The 14581-nt window shown below is 36.1% G+C and overlaps 1 protein-coding gene and 1 long non-coding RNA gene across 7 annotated transcripts in view; one reads left to right on the forward strand and one right to left on the reverse strand.

Annotated features, from left to right (window-relative positions):
- The window catches only part of NR6A1 (nuclear receptor subfamily 6 group A member 1), a 218063-nt gene that overhangs the window by 64193 nt on the left and 139289 nt on the right, over positions 1-14581 (forward strand). The gene's annotated exons all lie outside the window — the stretch shown is intronic.
- Positions 1-14581, reverse strand: part of LOC105611269 (uncharacterized) — a 47562-nt gene that overhangs the window by 12671 nt on the left and 20310 nt on the right. Inside the window, exon 2 of the long non-coding RNA XR_003588618.3 lies at positions 1069-1174. This is a non-coding gene — a long non-coding RNA (uncharacterized LOC105611269). The remainder of the gene's footprint in view (positions 1-1068; positions 1175-14581) is intronic.

Consider the following 14581-nt stretch of genomic DNA (forward strand, 5'->3'; position numbering starts at 1 on the left):
TTTGGGCAGAAATGCTGTCAGTGCATTGTAGACATATTGGTTATTTTTTATTACCTGTTGAATATCCTTGATGAAAAACTTGGAAAATGAATTAATTACATAGAATTTTTCAGAGTATAGGATTTATAACAGGATGGATCCAGACATGCCCTGTCGAAAAGAGGGCTTACAGAACTGCCGACTGAATTGAGGTTAATCTTTAATCAGGAATAATTATTATCATTTGCTTTAAATTTAAGTATTAAAGGCTGAGTGTTCTCAAATTCATTTTTAAATAGCCAAATGGTAGACATTAAAAAATATCAACCACTGAGAATTTGGTTTGAATATAAGCTATTTGCATTCTACATCAGTTTAATTATTTCACCCTCTGTCAAAATACTTCAGTTAGCCAGCTTTATTGAGTCCTCAGTGTTATGACAGTAAGTTGTATATAAGAGACAACAAAAAAATCAAGCAACTGTTACTGTGTAGTATTTTAAAAACTCTAATGGTTTATTTTGAATGGTCTTCCCATTGGGCTGATAATATGAAGTCAGTGCCTTATTCCATTTTGATAAATAATCAGGCTTTATTTTAAAAAATACCTCTGCTACCCCCAAACCATTAGACATTTACAAAATACCATTTCTTAAATTCATGACATTCTAAGAGGAATTCTTTTCATAGACTTGAAAAACTTAGAGAAGAGTAAAAGGTAAGTTTCTAAAGTGAGATAGGGGTCTTTTCCATTGAGATAATTAATTTTCAGGGCAGTAAAGGCCTTCATTATCTTCATTCCTTCAATTTACTTTAAATCCTTACATTTAGTTTTTAATATCAAGCAAGTTTAAGGCACAAATTGGATCTTTTAAATGAGTTTGGCTAAGAGGTGTGTGTACTCAGTATGAGGATAAAGCCTAGGGGTTAAAAGCAGATAAGGTTTAAATTAGACAGGTTATAGAAGCTATACTTTTTACAGTTTACTTTTATACTACACATTTGATTAGTCCAAATTAATAAATTGATTTAGGCTGGTTTTGAGTAGTTTGTCAAACTCAGTATGCCATCCTTTAGTGTTTCACTTACCTCCTTTCGTTCCTTTTCCAGAGATGCTATGAAATATTGTGAAACCCACATGCTTTGGCTTGGAGATGTAAATATTCTCATAGTCCTCTTGAGGCCTCTTGATATACTTGAAAGAAACAAGAAGCATAAACTTGTTAGAACAATATATATTTGAGAGATTTGTAGCATAGAAGAGGAGTCACTGTCTTAGGTGGCTTTCTGCCCATACACTTCCCAAGCACTATTCAGGGAATATGTCTTAGAAGTGTCGAGGGTAATGCTGGTGTTCTTGAGGACAAAGTCTTTAAGTTATAAAGATGACAACAAAATGTCAGCATGAATCCATGTTCCTCTTAGCCAAGGTGCCAGTGTTCTGTTTCATTCATTTACTAACTCAACAGCGGAATCTTTTCTAGGAGTTCCTTCTCTACATATAGCCTTTGCCATCATGGAGCCCAGTGTCTACCCAGAGAACTAGACATAGACACAGCTGATGACAGGATATGTTGCCGAAATGGTATGAATATGTTAAGGGAAAATAGAGAAAAGAACGGTTAATTCTGCCTAGGAGTGCCAGGAAAGGTATAACTAAATGGTCATGTCTCATCTGGGCCATGAAAGTTTAGTAGAACTTTTTACTAGACAGAGAAGGAAGGATAGTCCAATAGAGAGAAAACTGCACAAGAAATCCTAGAGGCAGGATAATGCGGAATAGTATTGAAAGTAACCCCTCAGAGCATCAGTTAGCTCGACTTTAAGATGCAGGACAAATAGTACTGGTTCTTGCTGTGCACACAGCTGTGAAAATCACAGGAGGTTATGTATCTGAAAGTAGCATGCAAATGAAATTGCTTGGTCTGTCTTCTCGTCGCTCTTGGCTCATATGTGCTAAAATAGAATAAATGAAGACTTTTCCAATTGGATTTTTATTTGGCTTTCCTTTTTCCCCCTTTAAAGTGACCGTGTTGTTTGTTTGTTCAGTGGTGTCCTGACTCTTTGTGACCCTGTGAACTGCAGCATTCCAGGCTTCCCTGTCCTTTACTGTCTCCTGGAGTTTGCACAAGCTCATGTCCATTGAGTTGATGATGCCATCTAACCATCTCATCCTCTGTTGCTCCCTTCCCCTGCCCTCAGTCTTTCCCAGCATCAGGGTCTTTTCCAGTGGGTCAGCTCTTCAGATTAGGTGCCCAAAGTATTGGAGCTTCAGCTTCAGCATCAGTCCTTCTAATGAATATTCAGGACTGATTTCCTTTAGGGTGGACTGGTTTGATCTCCTTACAATCCAAGGAACTTTCAGGAATCTACTCTAACACCACAGTTCAAGAACATCAATTCTTTGACCCTCAGCCTTCTTTATGGTCCAGCTCTTACACCCGTACATGACTATTGGAAAAACCATAGTTTTGACTATATGGACCTTTGTTGGCAAAATGATGTCTCTGTATTTTAATATGCTCTCTAGGTTTGTCATGGCTTTCCTTCCAAGGAGCAAGCATCTTTTAATTTTATGACTGCAGTCACTCTTTGCAGTGATTTTGGAGCCCAAGAAAATAAAGTCTGTCACCATTGCCATTGTTTCCCCTCTGTTTGCCATAAAGTGATGGGACTGGATGCCATGATCTTCATTTTTTGAATGTTGAGTTTTAAGCCAGCTTTTTCACTCTTTCACTTTCATCAAGAGGTTCTTTAGTTCCTCTTCACTTTCTGCCATTAGGTTGGTATCATCTGCATATCTGAAATTGATTTTTCTCCCAGCAGTCTTGACTACAGCTTCAGCCTCACCCAGTCTGGCGTTTCACGTGATGTACTCTGTAAAGTTAAATAAGCAAAGTGGCAGTATACAGCCTTGGCATACTCCTTTCCAGTTCATTGTTCCATCTTCATTTCTAACTGTTGCTTCTTGACCTTCATAAAAGTTTCTCAGAAGGTCAGTAAGGTGGTCTGGTATTCCCATCTCTTGAAGACTTTTCCACAGTTTTCCACAGTTGTGATCCACACAGTCAAAGGCTTTAGCGTAGTCAATGGAACTGAAGTAGATGTTTTTCTGGAATTCCCTTGCTTTTTTCATGATCCAATGGAGGTTGACAGTTTCAGCTCTCTGGTTCCTCTGCCTTTTCTAAATCCAGCTTGTACATTTGGAAATTCGAAGTTCAAGTACTGGTGAAGCTTAACTTGAAGGATTTTGAGCATGACCTTGCTAGCATGTGAAATGAGTACAATTGTGCAGTAGTTTGAACATTCTTTGGCATTGCCCTTCTTTGGGATTGAAGTGAAAACTGACCTTTTCCAGTCCTATGACCACTGCTGCTGTTGCTGCTGTATTGAGTGCAGCACTTTAACAGCGTCCTCTTTTAGGATTTGAAATGGCTCAGCTGAATTGCATCACCTCCACACTTGACTTCACACTCTAGGATGTCTGGCTCTAGGTCAGTGATCACACCATTGTGATTATCCAGATCATTAACACCTTTTTTGTACAGCTCTCTGTATATTCTTGCCACCCCTTCTTAATATCTTCTGCTTCTGTTAAGTCCAAACCGTTTCTGTCCTATATTGTGCCCATCTTTGCATAAAGTGACCATAGTTTAAATTTTTTATATATTGTTTGGGGAAGCAATATTAAAAAAGCACAAACTTTGGGGCCAGAATCTTGACTTTGAAACTTACTAGCCACTTTGTTTCTCTTTCCTTATCTATAAAATGGAGATCATGATAGTATATGTCTTAGGACTGTTCTGAGGACTAAATGAGATGATGTATGTCAGATCTGTGAAAAACTATATGTATTTTTTATGTTATTGCAAAATGATTTAAATTGTTAATCATTTTCAAGTGTTATTTACATGTTACTAAATAAAATTACATTTTTTGCTCAGAATTTGGTTTCTGTGCATATATACTAATGTAAAAACCTTCTTTTATAAGTAATATAATGTCTAGCTAATACATTAGTATACATATGTGTATGTGTGTTTTAAAGACATTTTTCAAAACAGTGCTGTACCATTTTCATTTTGACTTTATGTAAAGTTTTTAATCTGTAAACTTCAGTTTCCTTAATCTGTAAAAATGAGAATGTTAGTACCTGTGTCATATTGATTGTGAGGATTAAGTTAGATATATTAATATAATTTAAACCTCTCTGGAAAGCTATGGATTCTCTACCTAAATACATGCATATAAACACAAAAATTAAAAGTTTCAGTTATAGAATCTAAGAACACATCCATAGACTCACTATGAACTTCAGGTTTAGAAATTCTGACTGGAGTTTTAGACCAAGGTTTTGCAGTCTAGTCGTCTTTTTCCTATAATATCTCTAGTTTCGGAAGCCTCCGCCTCTCTCTTATTAGGAATAGCTAGTGTAGACTCACCATCATCTAGTCACACCTTTCCCTGTGGTGTAACCTGTGCAGTGTAACCTGGGACAGTGATAACTATAAAGATGTAATGTGAATATTATATCTGGGAAAGTGGATATTTCGACTTCATTGTTTTGTACTAATTTCAGATACAAATCACTGACTAGTAATTCTGTGCTTATAAAATTAGCAAGAAGTTGCTGGGTGACAAGTTAACACAAATAATATTTGAGTGAATTTAACTGTCTTGCAGCAGTTCCCCACCTTTCTCTCCCCTTACTTCCCCAGCAACCATTTGGCTTGGATCTGATTCCAGCACTATGACTATTAATTCCGACTCGAAATTAGGCTGAAAAATTGTGTTGTTTCAAGGCAAAGCTTATAAAGGAACCTGCTGAATTCAGAGTGTTTACTTCAATGTCAGGAAATGGGGGAAAGAATGTGCCAGGGATTGTGGATGGATACATAATGGAATTATTGCTCTTTATTGTATTTGCCCTCCTTGAATTTTTTACCAGGGAGTTGAGATGTAGGAACAGGTTTTTTTCAGCTATTTCAGATGAGTCTAGAAAATAAGGAGGTAAGAGACCAACTCAGTGAGATAGCAAATTGGCCAAGTGCCAGAGGCATTATGGGATGCATACTTCAAAGCCTATCAAAATATTATAAGGACCACCTGAATTCTCCATCACCTTATTACAGTGATTTCATGTGTTTTGAGATATTACTATTTTATATTATTTTGCAAATCCACTGGAAACAAGACTTTGTTTTTCCATGGTAAATTAATTTGCAGGCTATTTGTAATCAGTGAACTCTTCTAAGAAATTCTGTACCAAGGTTTGTTGTCTAGCTGAGCTAAATAATGGAGTACATAAATAAGTTAGGCTTATAAAGTTGTAAAAGAAGTAGGAACCCAAGTCATGTAGTAGCTAATATTCATGGGAATTAAGGAATTAGTTGGAGAGATAGTGGATTTTATTTCAGTGTGTGAAAAGTGTTGGCAGAGATTTTTAAAAAGTCATATAGAGTAACAAGCATGTGTTTTGCAACAACCAGTTAGTGAAATAAACAAGAACAGTGAACAGAAGACTCAAAATCCTTTTTTATAATGAAACCCTCTTGATAGATACATCAATAATATAAGATTTTGATTTCTTCTCTAGCCTATTTTAGTTTATTGGGTTAAAAATTTATTCATATGGTACTTTATGCTTTTAAAACTTGACATCTATTTTTATAACCTTTATATTGAGGCATCATAAGTTATTAATATAAATACTAATTAAGTGTATTCATTCCATACTTTTAAGTTATTCATAACATTTAGGGAAAATGCTTTTTAATTGTTGCTTTCCTTGACTATTTCCAGAAAATAGTTGAATCTTTTTAAAATATGGTGTCTTAAACGTTTTATTTTTGAGGGTATATTGTTTAGAAAAGCTATGCTTATTAATTAGATCTACTTTCATAAAGAAAATAGTAGTGTACTATGTTTGGTAAGCTATTAATACTTGACAGATGGCTTTTACATTTTATGTCTCCATTGTTAACCTGAAGTTAGATAATCCTGATATTTGAGTGGGAATGTTAATAGTGGATAGGGGAAAAAATTCTGTGATGAAAGAATAGAAAATACGTTCCCATCCATAGTTTTATAACTTTCAAAGCTATCAGGTGTCTTAGAGGTCATTTAGTTGAATGATTTTCAAACTTGACTTTACATCAGAATTTAAAATGGTGTTGGTAGGGAATATAGATTGCTAAAAATGCAAACTCCTGCGTATCATCCTGGACTTTGTAAATCAGATCCTTAGGGATGGGTTCTGTAGTTTTATCAAGCCCCCAGAGCAGTCTGATGTAACCATTTCATAGACAGTTGGTAATCTCTGATTTAGGCCACACAATCTGTCTTTAACAAATAAGGAAGCAGATGTAGAAGGGAAACAACCCCAAGTCACACAGTGGATCAAAATTGAAATCCTTTACTCTGTCTGTGTGCTTGCACGTGTGTGTTTGCTTATTTTTTCCACACAACTTCTCCACCGTGAAAAAGCCAGCTTTTTGCAGACGTTTGCTAATGTCCTCTTGGGCATCGGCAGGGCACTTCAGGTCATCTGCCTGACAGGTCAAACGTCTTAGCCTTAGGGATGAACCCAGAACTAGTGCAAACAGGACCATTGATTTGAGTTTGGTATGCTGACTTGCCCTGTTTGACTAAGTAAGCAATGCTGAGTGGTGTTGGCTTAAAACCGTCCATGGTATGAAATGAGAAATAGCTGTAAGTTATCAAAACTCTGTGAAGGCCCTCCAGGCTCTGACATTTATCAGTTGCTGCTATACTTTAACACTTTTCTGTAATCAGAGGTGACTGTTAAGGATGGAAGAGGCTTGCCCGACCTCTGGCTGTTCTCTGGGGAGGATTTTATTTTAATTGCCAGTGGGATGTTAGGAATTATTTCTAAAAAGATCAAGAAACTCCAAATCGACTTCAGCTTGGGCTCCTGGCCAAGTGTCCGTCCTCAGGAGGGAGTTGGTGTCAGCTGCTGCCATGTGACTTTAGTATTTCAAAAAATCCAAAGCCATTACAGAAGTCTTTCCTGAGTTGGCAGGCAGAAGCAGCACCAGAAATCAAGGTCTGACACATGTCATCAGCCTGGAAAAAGTGGAGCTTGGACACTAATGATGGCTCTTGTCAAGGCTCAGTGTGATAAAGCCAGGAGGGCTCAGCTTAGGGGTTAGTTTGCATAAGAGAAGAGTTGTAGCTTAGAGAACACCTGCCAAGAGATTTCAGTGCCTCAGTTGTGTGTCAGTAACAAATCCTTCACCCTTGACTCCTGTCACTTCTTTTTAATGGGTGATGGTAAAGTTGCTGGGTGGCTAAAGAAGAGAGGCACTTGGTTATGTATCTGGCACATCTCCCAATTTGCTTGTTTTCTTGCCACTCAGTGTAGGACTAAATATGTGTGTCCGTATGCCAGTCTAGTGTATTGTTCTGTGTACCTCTGAAGGTGTACTGGGCCAGAGTCACAGGTCCTCTTTTTCCCTAAATGCCACTACCAATGACCACACAAATGTTTTGATTGACAGTTATGAGAAATCGTTTTTTGCTGGTATATCTCTCTGTTAGAAATGTTATTTTCACATCCCATCTCTGCCGTTTAGTAGCTCTGTGACTTCTGGTTTAACGTCTACCTCTCATCTAGAGGTTAGTAATTAACTATACTTCATAGGGTTGTGAGAATTATATGAAAGCAGCAATATACAATAACTAGGACATAACATTTGAATTTCAGTTTCTGTTATTGTAATTATTTAGTCAGACTTTCTGCTTATTGAAAATGATAGAATGAGGGGTTTCAAATTGTTGTCTTAGTGAATATATGAATTGTAGTCTAGAATGAATGTAAAATTGAAGTCAGGAGACCCAGTCTTGACTGTGCTGTATTTTACTTCAGTTTTCATACTTTTCCATTAAGAAAAATTATACCAACCAAACACGAGGTCAGATCTCTTAATTTCTCTTGCCATATAAAAAAATCTTTGCATTTGTAAAAATTATAAAAGTTACTGAAGTTTCCAGGGGCTTTTGTTTATTTGGGTTATAGCTGTCATTTTTTATTATATCAGAAATTAAAACTGAAAAATTGGTATTTATTAATTTGAAATAAAATGATAAATCCATTACTTATCAACATAACAGTTTAAAATAAGAAATGTATTAAAAGCAGTTATATTTTACCCAGAAAGATTAGTGAGAACTGTGGGATTATTTTATATTTTTGCAGCTCTCTTTAATGTCTGGCTTTATGTAAGTTAACTGATTTCTCATATCTGCATGTTTCTGCATCTGCCTTCTATCTGTTTCAATATGTTATTTTGGCTGAGGTATATGAAGAAAATCTGGCATATTGGAGAAGGAGATTGCAACCCACTCCAGTATTCTTGCCTGGAGAATCCCATGGACAAAGGAGCCTGGTGGGCTAGAGTCCAGAGGGTCGCCACAAAGTCAGACAGGACTTAGTGACTAAACAATAACAAAAATCCCTACATACATAGAAAAGGGAAGGGAATTTTTGTAGTTTCTTCAGATAATTATACTTAACTATTCTTTGATACTATATCTAATAGTTGGTAGTTTCTTAAAAGTTGGTAGTTCTTAAAGTGTCTAATAATGTTATATCTAGTAGTTGGTAGTTTCTTAAAAGTTAGTTCCAGTTTAGCATCTGAAACCACACATGAACTTCTTATACTCTATTCTATTCAAATCTGCTGGTCCGTCTTACACTTTGCTCAATCTTTGAATACCCATAAATGATTCTTTGACATCATGCATTGGCCATTTGGAAAATATTAATTCACTGATCTATGCAGATTTTCTGAACATTGACATATTTCATTATATAAATCAAATGAATTTCATTAGTATCACCACTAATGTTATTGAAAGTGAAAGTTATTCAGTCGTGTCCGACTCTTGCAACCCCATGGACTGTACAGTCCATGGAATTCTCCAGGCCAGAATACTGGAGTGGGTAGCCTTTCCCTCCTCCAGGGGATCCTCCCAACCCAGGGATTGAACCCAGGTCTCCTGCACTGCAGGTGGATTCTTTACCAGCTGAGCCACAAGGGAAGCCCAATCTCATTGAAAAAACTTATAAATATTGGGAAGCCATGTGAAACGCACAGTGACAGATATAAATTAGCCACAATTCTAATTTTTGTTTAAACGCTTGAATTGTTTCGTTGGCAACAAGGATTTGTTAAGTTATTCTCCTTGAAATGACATGCTCATTTTGTTCATTTTCAAGAAAATATCTGTCTAACATCCACATCTGAATTACCATAATATTCTGTTAGTTGTTCCTTCAGGTAAATTGAAAAAATGGACTAGTTCAGTGTACAGTTCAAACAATAGCTCAAAGTGTGTTTCCTTGGGGACAACCAGTGTGCAGTAGAATTGCTTTATGTGTACTTTCCATTTTGTACACAAGATACAAAAAAGTTGTATACTCATGCATCAAGATTTAATAACCAATAAATCTTACTGCTTCATCAAGGGCATTCAGTTAAAGTGGCTAGAGGAGGTCCTCTCCTCCCTGCCCAGCCCCGTGTGTGGCAGTGATGAATACAGTGACTGTCAGTGTATTTTGATGCCACTGCTTTGATGAGTGTTACAGTTAAGCAATTAAACTTAACATTGGCTTCATCCCATTAGTGCAAATGTCAAGCGAAAAAGGCAAATTAGTACAGAAGTAGTTTTGATCTTCCAGACTCTGTGAAAGGGTCTTGGAGACGTCTGTGAACCACACTTTGAGAACCAATACTGTGGAGTTTGACATGTTAGGAAAGTGTGGGCAAGCGGAGGAAACCTCCTTAATCCCTTCAGAATCAGAGGGCTGCTGTAGAGAAGACAACCGCTGGCATACCGTTTTGGTATCCCCAGAGGGCTTAGTTTATACATAGTGGATCTCAGTAAAGGTTGATCTATCAGTATAAATTGCCTAAATAATATTTCTAGAAATTTCTTTTTTCTTTTGTACTTAAAATGTCAGTTTTTAAATGTTCTCATGGTAAACAGTATGCATTTTCTAAGTCTTGCTGAGTCTTCTGTTTGTTCAAAGTTATCTTTTTATAATGAAGTTAAATTTATTTACCAGATTATGAGATGGACATGTGTCCTATATGTGTTTTTTTTTCTCTTTTTGAGTGGATAAAAAGTAAACCCCATGGGATTTACTCTTTTGTGTTCTTGGGGAAAATAAGCAGTTAAACAACATACCAAGTGCTGTTCAGATGAAGAGGTTAATAGTACCTGGCATAGAATTCAGTGTTTAGAAGGTATTTGTAGTAAATATTTCCTTTTCTTAAGCCTTCTTTCTGTGTCAGACATTGTTATTTTTTTCCCCACTAGCATTACTGAGAAATAATTGACATACATCACCGTGTTAGTTTAAGGTGTACAGCATAATGGTGTGACTTACACGTATTGTGAAATGATTACCACAATAGATTTAATTAACGTTCACCATCCATTGTGATTTTATATATATATATATATATACAACATAACATATATGTAAGTATATATTACAGTAAAGTTTGTATAAATAGACACAGTATATAAATATGTATTATTTATATAGTTATAAATTCATATAAATATGTAAATCATTCACATTAAATCTTCATGACAGTTCCACCAAGTATTTGATATTTACCCTTAATACATGAGACTCTAATAGTGGGTGTGATTTTGTCAAAATCAGAGAATCTTGGTCTGTCTGGTGCAAACTTTTAGTAAATGCATACCTGCTTAGAGTGATGAAAGGAGTATGGGCTGGACTGGGTAGAACTAATTATTTTCCCACTGCCAGGTTTTTCCTTAATCTTTCCCAGACTTCCTCCCAGGATCTCTTCGGTTCTATAATATTTGTCATGGTGTGCCTTCTACTGGAGTTGTTTGCAAGACTTATCTTTTCTACTATAATGTACCTCGGTGAAAAACATTTTGTTCAGATATATGTCAGGTACTTGATAAATGTTTATAAACATTAACAGTGAATTAAACTTTTATTTAAACACTATATAAATGAAATAATTTAAATATAAATTGGCTTCCCTAATAGCTCAGTTGATAAAGAATCTGCCTGCAATGCAGGAGACCCCGGTGTGATTCCTGGGTTGGGAAGATCCGCTGGAGAAGGGATACGCTACCCGCTCCAGTATTCTTGGGCTTCCCTTGTAGCTCAGCTGGTTAAGAATCCACCTGGAATGCTGGAGAGCTGGGTTTGATCCCTGGGTCGGGAAGATCTCCTGGAGAAGAGAAAGGCTACCCACTCCAGTAATCTGGCCTGGAGAATTCCATGGACTGTACAGTCATGGGGTTGCAAAGAGTTGGACGTGACTGAGCGACATTTACAAATATATATTAAGTCAGTTTAAAAACCATACCTATTATTTCCTTCTGAGATGTGACTAATAACCCTGTAATCTGTCTATTCTAAAAGTTGAAGTATGCATCTATTTTGATGGGAGGAGGTATGTTCAAATGTTTTATTTTTAATTCCTAGGTTTGAAGAAGAATGAAAAATATGAACATTTTTGTTCATATTGCTACCTTTGATTAAGCAGTATACTTTTTGGCTCTTGAGAGATGGTTCTATAAGATAATTGTAGAGAGGTTGCTGACTTGAGTTGATAAGATATATTTACTTTTCAGATGAAGGCAGATGGAAAAAAGTTGTAAAAGTCCAGCTTGCTAACCTTTTCAACATAAGAAATAGTCGGTTTGCAGCTTCATAAATCAACTTGGAGATCAAAGCACCCTCCATAAGATGTCAGTCACGATAAAACCAGTAGCTGGCAGGGGTTATTTATATCTTCAAAATTAATAGTGATCAGAAGCAGCCAGTATGATAATTGTTCTATTTTTATACACTCTATAAAAAGATTATTTAAATAGTAACATCTGTGTACAGGACTAACCATAAATGCTTAGCTAGCTTTGTGAGTGGAAACTTGAGGTACGGATAAAGGAGGGAGACGAGTTGTCAGTTCTTTGTAAACCACATGCAGTTGGGTCTTTGCTTCCTAATAAACCCTCAGCTTATCTTTTTGTTTCTAAGAAGTACTTAGGGCTTTATTTCTTCACTCTAGGGCTTTCTTAATACCTTCTCAAGTTTTTATTTTCACAATGGAGTCTTAACTAAGATATATGAAAGCAAACTGATAAAAAGGATTTTATCACAAAGTTCCATTCTTAAGTTTTCCAAAGATATTGGTTACACAAAATGAATTCTTGAAAATTATGGCTATTTGAAGTAGAATATTTGTGCTGCTCTAGGATGTTGAGCTGAGGAGAGGGCGTTTGTTAGATCACAGCTTAGTCAGTGTAAATCTAAGGAGGTGAGGAGTGCTGAGGAGGTGACAGAAGTAACACCCTTTCTTTGTGTTGTCTTAGTTAATGCATCCAGCGACACTTCTGATAAGGTCACTGCGCTGAGATGTCTGTCCTACTCCACTGTTTTCCAGTTGACCCTAGAATTGCTTGGTTTGCATGAACCAAAGTAATTTAATATACATGTTCTCCAGTCACATGACTATTAATTTAACAGTGATGCTTATTGGTAAAAATAGATCAGCTCAGTTGTGTCATTTGATTGAAATATTAAATTCTACAGTAACCGAAGGGTGGTGATATGTACTTACCAAATACAAGACTTTACTCAATGAAAAATCTTGTTGTTTAGGGCACTCTAAATTTGTGTGTGTATTAGGTATAATATTATATAGGGATCTGGCCCATTTAGGAAGAATGTCAGCTTCTAGGCGTGAGAGCATAACCTTAAAATGGTTGTGAACTTTAAAGAATATATAGTTGTAATTGGAGTGGGATTTATTCAGACACTGACAGGCAATAAAAATTGACATATGAAAGGTTTAAAATTTCAGTTGAATATTCTCTTTAGAAATGTACAAACTTTCTTATTTAGAAAACTGTCTAGTGTGTTTTCTTTAGGATTTATTTAAATCAAAATGAATTCCACTTTTCGTTTTGGTCATTTTTATGCTAGCATTCTCAGTCTTCTGACCCATTTAAAATGCTGAGGGACTTATGGGTGTTCTAAATATGTAGACTTTTTTCCCACTATACTTTTTAGGTCTTTTGCCTGTTTCTACTATTACTACTTTGAGTCTTGCAGTGGCCAAAATATGTTTGCTTGAGGTAGACTGGTGAACTATTTAAGAAAACAGAAAAGTAAAGCCTAGATCAGATTAGTAGTGGTGAAAGGAAAACCTAACAAGTTAAGAATAATACTAACTGAATTCAGAATAATAGCTACATCAAGAGGAAAAAGTCCAGAGGGAATTTGTGATCTGCTATAAATATTCCATAATTTTGTTCTGGGTGGTGATTACATGTATGTAAACATGTATAAGAATCAGACTTATTTAACTTAAGGTTTGTTCACCTTACTGTATGTAACCTAAAATAGTAATCTTTTCTGAAGCAAATGTGGTAAAATCTTGAACATAATGGAATAGAAAATCCTATCACTAAACAAATAAAATTATATCTACTTTAAGAAAGGTATAGGTGGTTTTTTATTCTCTCTTCTTTAACCTGTCATCATTTTTCATATTTGGAATTTTGTGTTTTATTGGGTGTTATTGGAGAGGAGAATGAAGTCTTATTTTTGTGCTATCACTTGTTGAAAGAGGACAAACCCAGTCTTGATCTTAAAACCAGATTATATGTAAATTCTTTTTATTCTTGAATCTGAGTAGAGAAAAGTCAAGACCACTTAGCTCTAGTAAGTTCTAAGTAAACATCACTTTTAAAGCCTCTATCTTTCATAAGTCTATCTAATACTTACTGAGGACTTGCCATGTACTTGATATTGTGAGGACTGTCTTGTGGGGGTGATGTTACTATTTCACTTAGCATTTGAAGCTCTGAGGTCAAGAAACTTTTCCAAGTTTTCATGGCTGAAGTAGAGGGGGCTTCCCGTTCTTGGCCTCCAAAGGATACCTAAGCTGCCAATGTCAGAGTATAAATATGAAGATAATTAGCATCCTTTGTAACTGACTCTATTGCCACAAAGGATAATCACTGGTTTAGGAGACATCCATGTACTGTTTGAGATGTCCCTTTAGAGCTTGTATTTAGTGGCCTTTAACGTCTCAGAATCATTTCTAACACTTTTTAATACCTTGGCAATATGACTTTGTCCTTTAAAACAAAATCTGGGGTAAAAGGAAGTGTTTATTTCTCCATTGTATGAAAAAGGCTATTTGTAGGTCATTTTTTCTTAAAAGGCCAGAAATTCTCTCTCTAAACCACATTAGAACCCATGCCAACTTGGTACAGGGCCCTTACCAGAGTAATGATGTAAGAACTTGAAAAGAGTACGCAGTGCAGCTGCCAAAGCTCACACTGTTTAATTTCAACACCGTCTGTCTGCCAACGTCCACAGCTTGATATTTTTTTTCTGTACATACCAATTTATAATCACATATATTTATCTCATTGGGGGAGGAAAAATGAAGAATTACTGTTTGATAAACTTACTGCTTTCTGAGGTAATGGTGCTGTTTTGCCTCTCACATACTTCTCACATACTTCCCTCCCACCTAAACTACCCCCTCCCCACGTATTTATTCTCCTG

This window comes from Ovis aries, chromosome 3, assembly GCF_016772045.2.
Source record: "Ovis aries strain OAR_USU_Benz2616 breed Rambouillet chromosome 3, ARS-UI_Ramb_v3.0, whole genome shotgun sequence".
Lineage (NCBI taxonomy): Eukaryota > Metazoa > Chordata > Mammalia > Artiodactyla > Bovidae > Ovis > Ovis aries.